We start from the raw sequence: 10,120 nt of genomic DNA on the forward strand, positions 1-10,120 counted from the left end.
TTCCTACTGGGTAACCAAGCTGGGACAGGTGGCCTGGCCAGCACGCCGAGAAGCCAAGCCCAGCAACAAGAGAAACTCTGCATCTCTGATGGCTTCGGAGACCCAGAGGCCAGGGCTGCCCCTGGCTGTTCTGGTGGCAACTTCAGGTGAGCAACTTGGCATTGGGAGTCCCTCAGTCATAACTGGAGGGGCTTGGGTGCCCCAGCCCCGAGGGTCGGGTGCCCGGCCTGCCACCCCTTTCTCCCAGAGCAGCCCGAGGCTCACAGGAGCCCCTCCTGCCAGTGCACACCCTCTCCCCGCCCCCCGGCTCTGGTCCTGCAAGCACGCTCTGGTGGCCGGTGGGGCCAGTGGAGGCCCGATGAGGGAGAAAGGGTGGTGAATTTCTGGGGACCCACCCCCCCCCAAAGCCACTGCACAAGTGCTACAGGGCCAAGACTTCCAACAGAAATCTGGAAGCGGCCACATAGCCGTCAGCAGCGATCCGACCGGACTGGGCAGACCCCGCTCAGCGCTGTGCGTCCGGCCGGGGAGGGGAGCAAGGGGGCGGTGTATGGCCCATTCCACATCTGTGTGTGTGCGTGCGGCACTTACGCGGGTATAGACACGGTCTGGCAGCTGCCACCCCGAATCAACTCTGGGTCCTGTAGGTGAGGCGTCAGCGCACCTTGGGAGCAGGATCTGACTTTAGACCTCATGCTCCCCGGAGATGTCTGCTTTTATTTTTACAAGCGTGTGCCCCTTTGTAAACTTTCAGGTGAGTGTAAAGACAGAGAACACAGCAGGGAGTTAACATCGATGACTCAGATCTGAGAGCCCTTCTGGCGGGGGAGGATGCTGCGCTGGGGCCCAAACGGAGGGCTGAGCAGGGTGGTGAGGGGGGAGCATGCCAGGACTGAGAGGGGCAGCTCCCAGGTCCTCTCCTCTCTGCCTGGGCTCCTGTCCAGCGCTGAGGGCACACTGGTCATCCAGGGCTTGGCCACCCATCACTGTCCCTGTCCTGCCTCCCATGCTCTGGGAAGATGGGAGGGGGTTTATGGCCCCTCCCCTGTCCTGCTTAAAGAGGGGGCAAGGACAGCCTCGGTCAACAAGGGACTGGGAGAGAGGAAGCATCCTGGGTAAGGGAGTGACGGGGGCCTCATGGTCTTGAATCTCCCCCCAGATGGGCAGAGTTCTGGAAAGTTCTCAGCAGGCCCGCTTCTCTTGGTCTGTCTGTCAGCCGTGGGCCCTTGCTGCCCTGAGACCTAGCTTCCTCATCTCTGAAAATGAGATGAAAGTAGATGCCAGCAGGACAGGGCATCAGTGGGGGCTCCAGTGCGCCCTGTGACCCCGCGGCCTCCACTGCTGGGCGCTGAGGGGCACATTATGTGCTGGGAAGGATGGGGATCCCGTCCACTGGTCATTTCTGGCCTTCAGCAGCATCCCCTGGTTTCCAGTTCCGGGGGCGGGGCAGGGGCAGAGACTGGTCCTGATACCTGTTTTCCCCTTTTCCCTGAGTAACAGAATCCCAATGTGTAGCTGGCCCCTGCCTGTCCAGGGTCAAGGTCAAGATCACGTTCCCTAGCTTCCCTTGCAGCTAGATGCTGCGCTGGGACCGCGTTCTAGCCAATGAGGGTGAACAGCAGCGGCATGTGCAGGGGAAAGTGTCCTTCAGTATCGGGGCTGTGCTCCTCCTCGTCCCTCCTCCCCTCCTGCTGCTTGTCATGCTCATGATGGCTGGGGCAGCCAAACTGGACCACGAGGAGGAAGCCGTACTTGAGAATAACGGAGCGACAGGGCAGAAGGAGCCCAGGTTCCCGATGACCCTGGAGCCTCCAAAGCTTTCCTGGAGGCTTTACGTGAAAGAGAAAGAAAGGTCTCCCTCGTTTAAGTCACTGTATTTTGGAGTTCCCGTGGAGACAAATGCCAAGCTTGGGTATGGCTTAGTCCCCGCCCCCCCCAGCCCCAGGCTCGGAGGGCTCCCCCCTCCACCTCTGCACTTCCTCCCAGACCCTCATCCCCATTCTGCTGGAACACCTCCTTTAAGAGTCCCCGGGACATTGTGATCTCTGAGGCCAGTTCATTCTTGGTCCTCATGTCAGGCCGGGTCAGGCCTCTCAGAGCACAGATTGCTCATCGCAGCCTGTAATTATGTGTTTATTGTGGATTTCCTTGATTACCCGCTGCCCTGGACTGCCACTAACGTGCAGGCAGGGCCCCTGCCTGTGTGTGTTCACCGTCATGTCCCTGCACCCGGCTCGGGGTCTGGGCACAAACATGCACCCAGCAAAGCCCCACCAGCTGTGCGCTGACCCTGCTGATACCACAGCCCTTCCCCCGCCCCCCTGGCCCTGCCCTCCCCCAAAGCCCAGAATCCCCTCCCCAGCTCGCTTTGTTCTGCACCAGTCCTGACCTCCCGATGGAGCTCCGTGCCCCAGGGCCGGCCAGCTATCCATACCAGCCACATGTCATTTTCTGAAAGAATTGGGACTGGAATTCCAGAAGCAGCTCCAGTGCTCATTGGCAGATGTGGCCAGAGTTTCTGTCCTCTAAATGGGGATAACACCCCTCGCCTCCTATTCGTGGAGGCACTAGGAAGATCAAGAGGCGGCGTGTGTCCCCCCAGCCCCAAATGGCAGAGTAAGGGACAGATAGCCCCAAGGGCCGGCACAGGTACAGGGCCACCAGAACCCGCCACGCTGCTGGTGGGAATGGCGGTCAGCATTGCCACTTGAAGGACTGGTGGCGTCTGTACCCAAGCTGGACAGGTGCGCCCCCAGCAACCCCACTGCCAGGCACAAACCCAGAAGACATGCGCTAGAATGTTCATAGCAGCACTACTGCTAAACTGGAGAGAGCCCACAGGTCCGTTAACAGCAGACTGAGAGAATAAACCATGGCACCCCCATACAATGAAATACAACACAGCCGTGCGGAAGAACAGACAGACGCAGCGGTGGGCTGAAGCACATGGCTTATGCTGAGCGGGGCCAGCCTCGGAGGACAGGCAGGTCCTCCGTCAATATGAATTAAAGATCAGGCTCCCCAGATGCCGCACGATTTCCCTCCTTGTCCCTTGCTTCCCCTTCTCCTCCGCCCCACCTCCTACCTGCCCTTCAAGCCATCTCAAGTACCACCTCCTTCCCTTGTCCCCATTCTGCCAGGAGTCCTCTCCCTCCCGAACCTCTGCAGGTCCTTGGCTCAGGCTGCCTTACCCTGAACTTACATGTGGCTGTGCTATTGGACCATGAATTTCCCTCCTGGAACACATTCTTTTCTCCTTGGGGTCCCCTGGGGCTGAGACCCAGCTGGACAGAGAAAGGCCCCCTCTCTCTGGGTGAATAAATGCCCCTACTGCAGAGGGAAGACCTGTCTTTGGCCTCAGCCAGGCAAAAGGCATGGTCCCTTCCTCCTCCGGTGTGTACTGAGCACCCAGCAGATACAGGCACCGTGAAGAGGGGACAGTGAACAAGGCCAGTCCCTACCACTGGATTTATAGTCTCCCACGGCAACTGTTTAATGAAAACGGAGCATCCAGGAAGGCCTCCTGGAGGAGGAGGCACCTGGACTTCATTGCTCACGAGCACTGACAGAAGCACTGTTCATCCACCGCCTTGCCTTGCCTTGCACTCATCATTTGCAGGCTGTCTTGGCAGGAGAGCCCCCAAATGGTTCTGCAGGAGAGAAGGGCTCAGTTGAGCCCCGCCCCACGCACTGGGAGGCTACCGCTGCGTAGGACGCACATGGGTTTCACTTACATTATATGCCGCTGCCCCCGAAACAGCAACATTTCTAAGATGATTTTACTCACACCTCAGAGGAGGCACTGGACACCTTACTGCCCCAGCTGCCCTGCATGGTAGCCAGAGGCCGTCCAGCCGGCACGGCGTCAGTGGACTCCTTTGCCCCCGCTCCGGCTGGATTTAGCCAATGAGGAGCCTGCAGACAAGAAAAGCAGGCAGGAGGAAAGAGAGGTCAGTATGTATATCCATTCTCCTCCCTGCCAGGTCGCTGTGTCCCTCTCCCCAAGGTCACAGCTCCTGCTGGCGGAGCCTCTCTTGTGACTACCCCTGCCCTTCAGGTCTGGAGTGGTAACAGCTCCCCTTTGTTGCTGGCCCTGGGTACTGCACAATCTGTCCTTTAATTCATTGGATTTCCATTTATTCAACCCTCCACTCAAATACCCTGTCTGAGGGTACTATAAAAATGTAAGACCATGTCAGTGACTCATATCAAAGAACATTCTTGTATGTTCCTTTTGGAGTAGCTTGGAGTAATTAATGGAAACCGGGGGGAGGCTAGCCCCCTAGCCTCCGCTGGGGCCACTGCCGTTTGCATCCCCAGGACGTTGTAGTAGGACGCATCAATAGCTGACTCGATTAATGAATGAACAGACCGCACCCGGTCCCTCCACCACCCACAGCAGACCACGTCTTCTTCCCTCCACCCGACCTGCTTCAGCCTGCCGGCCTAGCCCGGAGACACGCTCCTTCCTTCCCGGGTCCCTGAGCGCAGTCCCCTGGGGGCACAGCGGTGGGGGGCGGGGTGGGACGGAGAAGCCCTGCGCCCCGGCCCCCAGGGGAAGGGAGGCCCGCGGCCGAGCAGCGGCCTCCTCCCTAACAGACTGGGTGGCTTTGAGGCTGTCACTTCACCCCCGCGTGTGCAGCGAGGGCAGCCACCAGCCCGGCCCCGCACAGCAAATCAGCCAGAAGATGGTAGAGTGCTTTGCGAGCACAGGGCGCTCGGGGGCCTCGCCGATGGCTGAGCGGCGCGGGAGCCTTGGGGCGGGGGTCCCAGGGGCGAAGCGCGGGCGCGGTCGCCGTCCGGTCCCCGAGGCGCGGCCCCGATCCACACGTCCCGCCCACCCGCCGCGGCCCGCGAACCGCCGCGCTCACCGCCCCACGTGGGGCCGCACGGGCTCGCGGCTCCGGCTCTGGATTGGCCGCCGTTCAGCCAGTCAGAGGGCGCCGTCAGCAGCGGCCGCGACGATTGGCCGCCGCGGGCCGGCCGGGGAGGGGGCGGGGCTTCCTTTTGTTCTTTCCTCCTCGGCGCCGCGCGCCCCACCTTCCGCTCCCCGCCTCCCGGGACCCCCACCCGGAGCCGGGCCCCGGGCCGCCTGGGAGCTGGTGGGGGGCCGCAGGCCGCCGCCCGACGTCCCTCCAAAATGGCCGCTCGGGGGGGCCCGGCCTTCCCCCGGCCCCCAACTTGTTCACACGCAGGAGAAAGAATCTACCGCCTGACACGCGGCCTGTGCAGGGTCTGACCTTGGTCAAGCCCTTTCAGTTCTCTGTCGCTCGGTTCCCTTACCCTTGCTTTCTCCCTGTCTCCTAGGAATTGTGGAGAAGAGCCCGTAAGAAATGAGCTTGGGATCCTTGTACAGTGTAACAAGCGAACGACAGAAAGGCTCGGGTTTTTCCTGGGAGGGTGCACGTGGGGGAGTGCCGAGGAGGGGAGCTGGGTGTCCGGATTTGGCTAACCCGAGACCATATTCAGGGTGACGGTCCTTTCCTAATCGCGGGTGAGGAATCCTGTCCCAGTTGGGGCTGGGTGGGGGATGGGGCAGAGAGAAGCCCCTGCCTCGGCCAGGCCAGCTGTGCAACTCTCCCTAAATCATCCCTGCTCTTCACTCACTCTTCCAGCGGTCTCCCTCTGGGGTGCAAAGGGGTGGCTCTAGGAGCCGGGGGCCCACACAGGGAAAGAGGGGCTCTGGGCTGGGCTAGGGGTTCAGCTTTGAGTCTCCCTCCTGGCTCACCACCTTCCCCCTAGAAACTGCCAGAAAGCATTTCCAGTGTGGTAGCGGCCACACACACACATCCCCCCACGGGCAGACAGGCTGCGGGACTGCCCAGGCTGCAGACCCAGGGCTCCTAATCTCTACACAGAGACCTGAGGTCCCCAACCAGGTGCGAGCTCAGAGGCTCAACTCCTTTTCTTCCACCAGGTGGCAACCAAGGAGACCACCAGGCCACCGGCGGGGGGGCCCTAGGAAGGGGGCAGCCAGGCCCCAAGGAATCCTCAGCCTCCCTCCCATCCCCCATTGACCTGGAAAAGCCCCAAGCCCTAGTTGATTGGAACCCTAACACTGGCCCAGGAACAGCATCTGGACCAAAACAGGAGTCATCTGCCTGGAGCTGGGAGTCCGCAGAAACCATAATTCCTTGAGAAAGACAGACTCTGGTCTGATCAGCGTTCAGAATGCCTCTGTGCCACTGTTGGAGCTGTCCCTCAGCCACAGACATCCCGGTGGCCTCCGCTCCCGACAGGCAGCATGGGAGCCAGGGGCCTCCCCCCTAGCCTGGCTCCAGTGGCCCCTGGAAGGGCTCCTGGCCCCGGGGCCTTGGCAGGTGTCTGCTGCCTCCTGGGGGGGGGGGGGGGTGCTGCGAGGCTGACATCTGCAGAGTGTTTTTACTGTTGGGACAAATTGAATCAATTAAACAGGCCCCATCTGGGTGGCTGGGCATGGCACACAAGAAGAAGGGAAGCAGAGGCAGGGGACAGCACACCTGTCTCTTGGGGCGTCTCCTGGGTGAGAGTCCGGGGGGAAGGTGGGAGCGGGATACATCCCTTTCCCTGCTGTTTAGGGGGCAAGGACCCTCTGTGCTGACCACAGTGAAGGAAGAGAAAGCCAGCCCAGGGCTGCTGTGGGGGGAGACTCAGCAAGTGGTAAGTGGTGCCCGCTCCCCACTCTGCCCCGCTGAGCGACACCCGTTTCTCCACCTAAGATTCAGGCACTCTGGGCTTCTCAGCCGCCTGCCCTACAAACTTTTGGGGCACCAGAGCTTCCCAACACCAGCTCCTTTCAGAGGTATTTTGTTGCACACACACACACACACACACACACACACACACACGCACGCACGGAGGTCTCCGGAAGCTGGGAGGCTCCACCTAGAGAGGAGACAGCCCCAGGAGGCCCAGGGAGCCAGCAGAGGAAAGAGGAAACAGACTGTGGAGGTGACAGCTGGGGCCCCGTCACCCACCTGGAGCGGAAGCCCCCCCTCGGGGGCAGGCCCAGAATGATTTAGGGGCTGGCTGCTCTGTGACCCAGCTGACCCAGAGCTGGCCACTGCCTGGCAGCCCCTACAGCTGCTAGAGTGCGCCCAGTCCCCTGACTCCAGCAAGGACAGCAGGGCCACCTCCTCGACACCCTCCTTCTCCTGGCGCTGCTGGGGGTGGGACAGGGCCCCAGGAAGTCAGGCGAGGCTGCCCCCACCCCCCGGCTGCCAGTTCCCGCACAGGTACTTGCCAGAGGGCTCTTGCTCATCGCGTGCCATCGCAGTGCTGCTCTCACTGTCCACCCTGAGCAGCCAGACCACAGCTGTCCCTTGATGTCACGTGACTGTGACCGGAACCCCCCTCACCCCGGCCCAAGGCAGACAGGGTCTTATCAGTAAGCCGCCATGGAGGACAGAGTGCTCAGACTTTCATCCACCCTCACTCAGGAGCCACAGGGCAGAGGCTGAGAAAGGGCGCTGGGGTTAGGGGTTGGCTGAGGATCCCACGGCCAGGAATGAGCCCAGGCTATGGAGGAGGACGATGAGGAGGCCCATGGCAGGGGGGCATCAGTGTAGAAGCTGCTGCCTTCCCAGCCAGGCCACTGTGAGGAGGCAGCCTGAATTCCAGGCCCAGCTCTGCAGACAGAGGTCCTGCCAGGTGGGGGAGAGCCAGGGAGGGGGGGAGAGGGGCACTCTCTTGGTTCTTGCTCGCAGGTCACCTGCTGAGGACCCCACTCCCCCAGGGTAGAGCTTTGAGGCACAGAGGTATGGGGGGCGGGCCAGACGGGTCTTGGCCGGCTAGTACCATGTCCTGAGGAAGTGGCTGCTGAGGCCGTGTCGCAGCCATCCCCTCTAAGGGCGGATCAGTCCAGGTTTGCTCGCAGAGCAGCTGAGCACCGAGCGGTTAACAAGGAGGCACAGGGCCCTGGAAGGGACGAATGGCGGTTACTTCGCTCGCATTTTCGCCGCTACCGGGCGAGCTGCGGTGCAGCCTTGGGGCCGGAAGTGGCCGCCTGGCGGGTCTGGGGACCAGGTCTCAATCGTCTCGCGGCTTCCCGCTCCTACTCTCCGCCTACCATCCTGGTGTGAAGCAGGAGATGAACCTCGGGCGCCGCCGAGGGCCCTCCCGGCGGGAGCCAGCCGGTGGGCAGGAGCGGTACGGGGGCGCCCTCCAGCGGCCGCGGCCCGGAAGGCGGCCGACCTGCCGGACCCCGGCGGGGAGGGGAGGCGGGCGGTGCCCCGGCGTCTGGCCCTCCGGACCCCTCCGCACGCAGTGGACAGCGCCCCCGCCCTCCCGGCGCCCGTATTCCTGATGGATGGGAGGTGACTTAGGAACCAAAGAGGAGGCTGCCCCGTGAGAGTAAAAAGCAAGACGCCTTTTGGGGTGACTCTTCTGGGTTCCCGCCGAGATGCCCGAGGGGGCGGGGCAGGGAGGAGTGGAGGGAGCACCGGATCAGGAGCTGGGTCTAGTTTTATCCGCATCAGGTGCGGTTGTGCGGCCCGTGGCCTTGTCTCCGTCGTGCACACGGCCTCTGGCGGCTGCTTCCCGGTGAGGCCCTTTGGCTGCAGAAGGCGGCACTCACACCTGCTGAAGCAGCGCGTCCCCGCCCCCGGAAGTAATCAACGCGTCCTTCCCCGAGCCGGCCTCACCTGGGTCGGGAGCACGCCCGGAGCGGAGATGGCGCGCACTCTCTCCAGTATTACTGCTTTAAATATTTCAACAGCTTTGTTCAGATACCATTCACCCCTTTGAAGTGCACGACTCCATGGTTTTGGTATATTACATCATTAATTTTTTAAATCGTGGTAAAATATATCTGACAGTAAACTTGCCACAAGTGTGCAGCTCGGTGGCGTTCAAGCACAGACCCGCAGTGTTCTGCAACCATCTCCGCCGTCCGTTCCCAGAACTTTTTCATCATCCCAAACAGAAACTTTGTACTCATTAAGCAATAACTCCATAGTCCACCCTCCCACCAGCCCCCAGTAACCTCTAATCTACTCTCTGTCTCCAAGGATTTGCCTGTGCTAAATGTGTCATGTAAGTGGAATCATTCAATATTTGTCTTTTCCTGTCTGGTGTGTCATTTAGCATAATGTCCTCAAGATTCATCATGTGGCACCATGTCAGAATGGCCTTCCTTTTTAAGGCTGAATAATATTCCGCTGTGTGGCCGATCCACATTTCGCTTATCCCTTCGTCTGTTGATGGACGCTTGGGTTGTTTCCATCTTTTCCCTATTGTGAGTAGTGGTACAATGAGCACTGGCACACCGGGATCTGTGGGAGCTCCTGCTTTCACGTGCTCGGGACATATAGCTGGGGGGGGGGCGGCTAATTCTGTCTTCAGCGCTCTGACGGGGGACAGACTGTTTTCCATAAGGGCTGCAGCAGCCCTGCAGGAGCCTCCAATTTCTCTACGTCCCCATCACCACCTGTTCCTTCTCTTCGCATTATTATTATCACACTGTAGCATTAACTTTTTCAAAAAGTAGTCTTTTCTTTTTTAAAAAGATTTTATTTATTTATTTGAGAGGGAGAGAGCCTGCGCACACAAGCAGGGGGAGGCAGAGGGAGAGGGAGACTCCCGGCAGAGTAGGGAGCACAAAGTTGGGACTCGATCCCAGGACCCTGGGATCATGACCTGAGTTGAAGGCAGACGTTTAACCCACTGAGCCACCCAGGCGCCCCTAAAAAGTAACATTTTCATTACTAATTATATGTTCATTGAAGATAATTTATAAACGACAGAGGAGAAAACATTTTGTCTTTACCGCCAACCCCACCACCGCTGATTTTTGGTGACGCTGCTGGTTTTTACAAGTGTAGCCTTGGGTTTTGGATCGACAGGATGATGGCTAGGGGTGAGCAGAGGTGGCGGGGGCGACTGGGACGCCCTGCGTGGGTCGCCCCGGGCTGTCCTGGCCAACGTGGGGGGCTTTCCGATTGGGCAGACCGTGGTTCTGTGCACAGGTCCATTACGGGGGGATCGCAGGCTCACTCGCGGGCACACTTCGCCCACTCAAGGACCGCAGCCCGAGCGTTCAAGCAGGGGCCCCGCCGCCCCGCGCCTCGACCCCGCGGACCCGCAAGCTCGCCCGCCCAGCCTCCGCGGCCTGCCTGGCCCCCGCCGGCCGGCCCGCCAGGAG

At 60.6% G+C, this 10,120-nt stretch overlaps 1 long non-coding RNA gene across 1 annotated transcript; it reads right to left on the minus strand.

Annotated features, from left to right (window-relative positions):
- Positions 1–391: 391 nt before the first annotated feature.
- Positions 392–4,822, minus strand: LOC118536983 (uncharacterized). The gene is made up of 3 exons (XR_004917908.2): positions 4,429–4,822; positions 3,735–3,915; positions 392–664 (listed from the first exon to the last, which is right to left on the minus strand). It is a non-coding gene; the product is annotated as an uncharacterized LOC118536983 (long non-coding RNA).
- Between the last annotated feature and the right edge of the window lie 5,298 nt (positions 4,823–10,120).

This window comes from Halichoerus grypus, chromosome 2 (genome assembly GCF_964656455.1).
Source record: "Halichoerus grypus chromosome 2, mHalGry1.hap1.1, whole genome shotgun sequence".
Lineage (NCBI taxonomy): Eukaryota > Metazoa > Chordata > Mammalia > Carnivora > Phocidae > Halichoerus > Halichoerus grypus.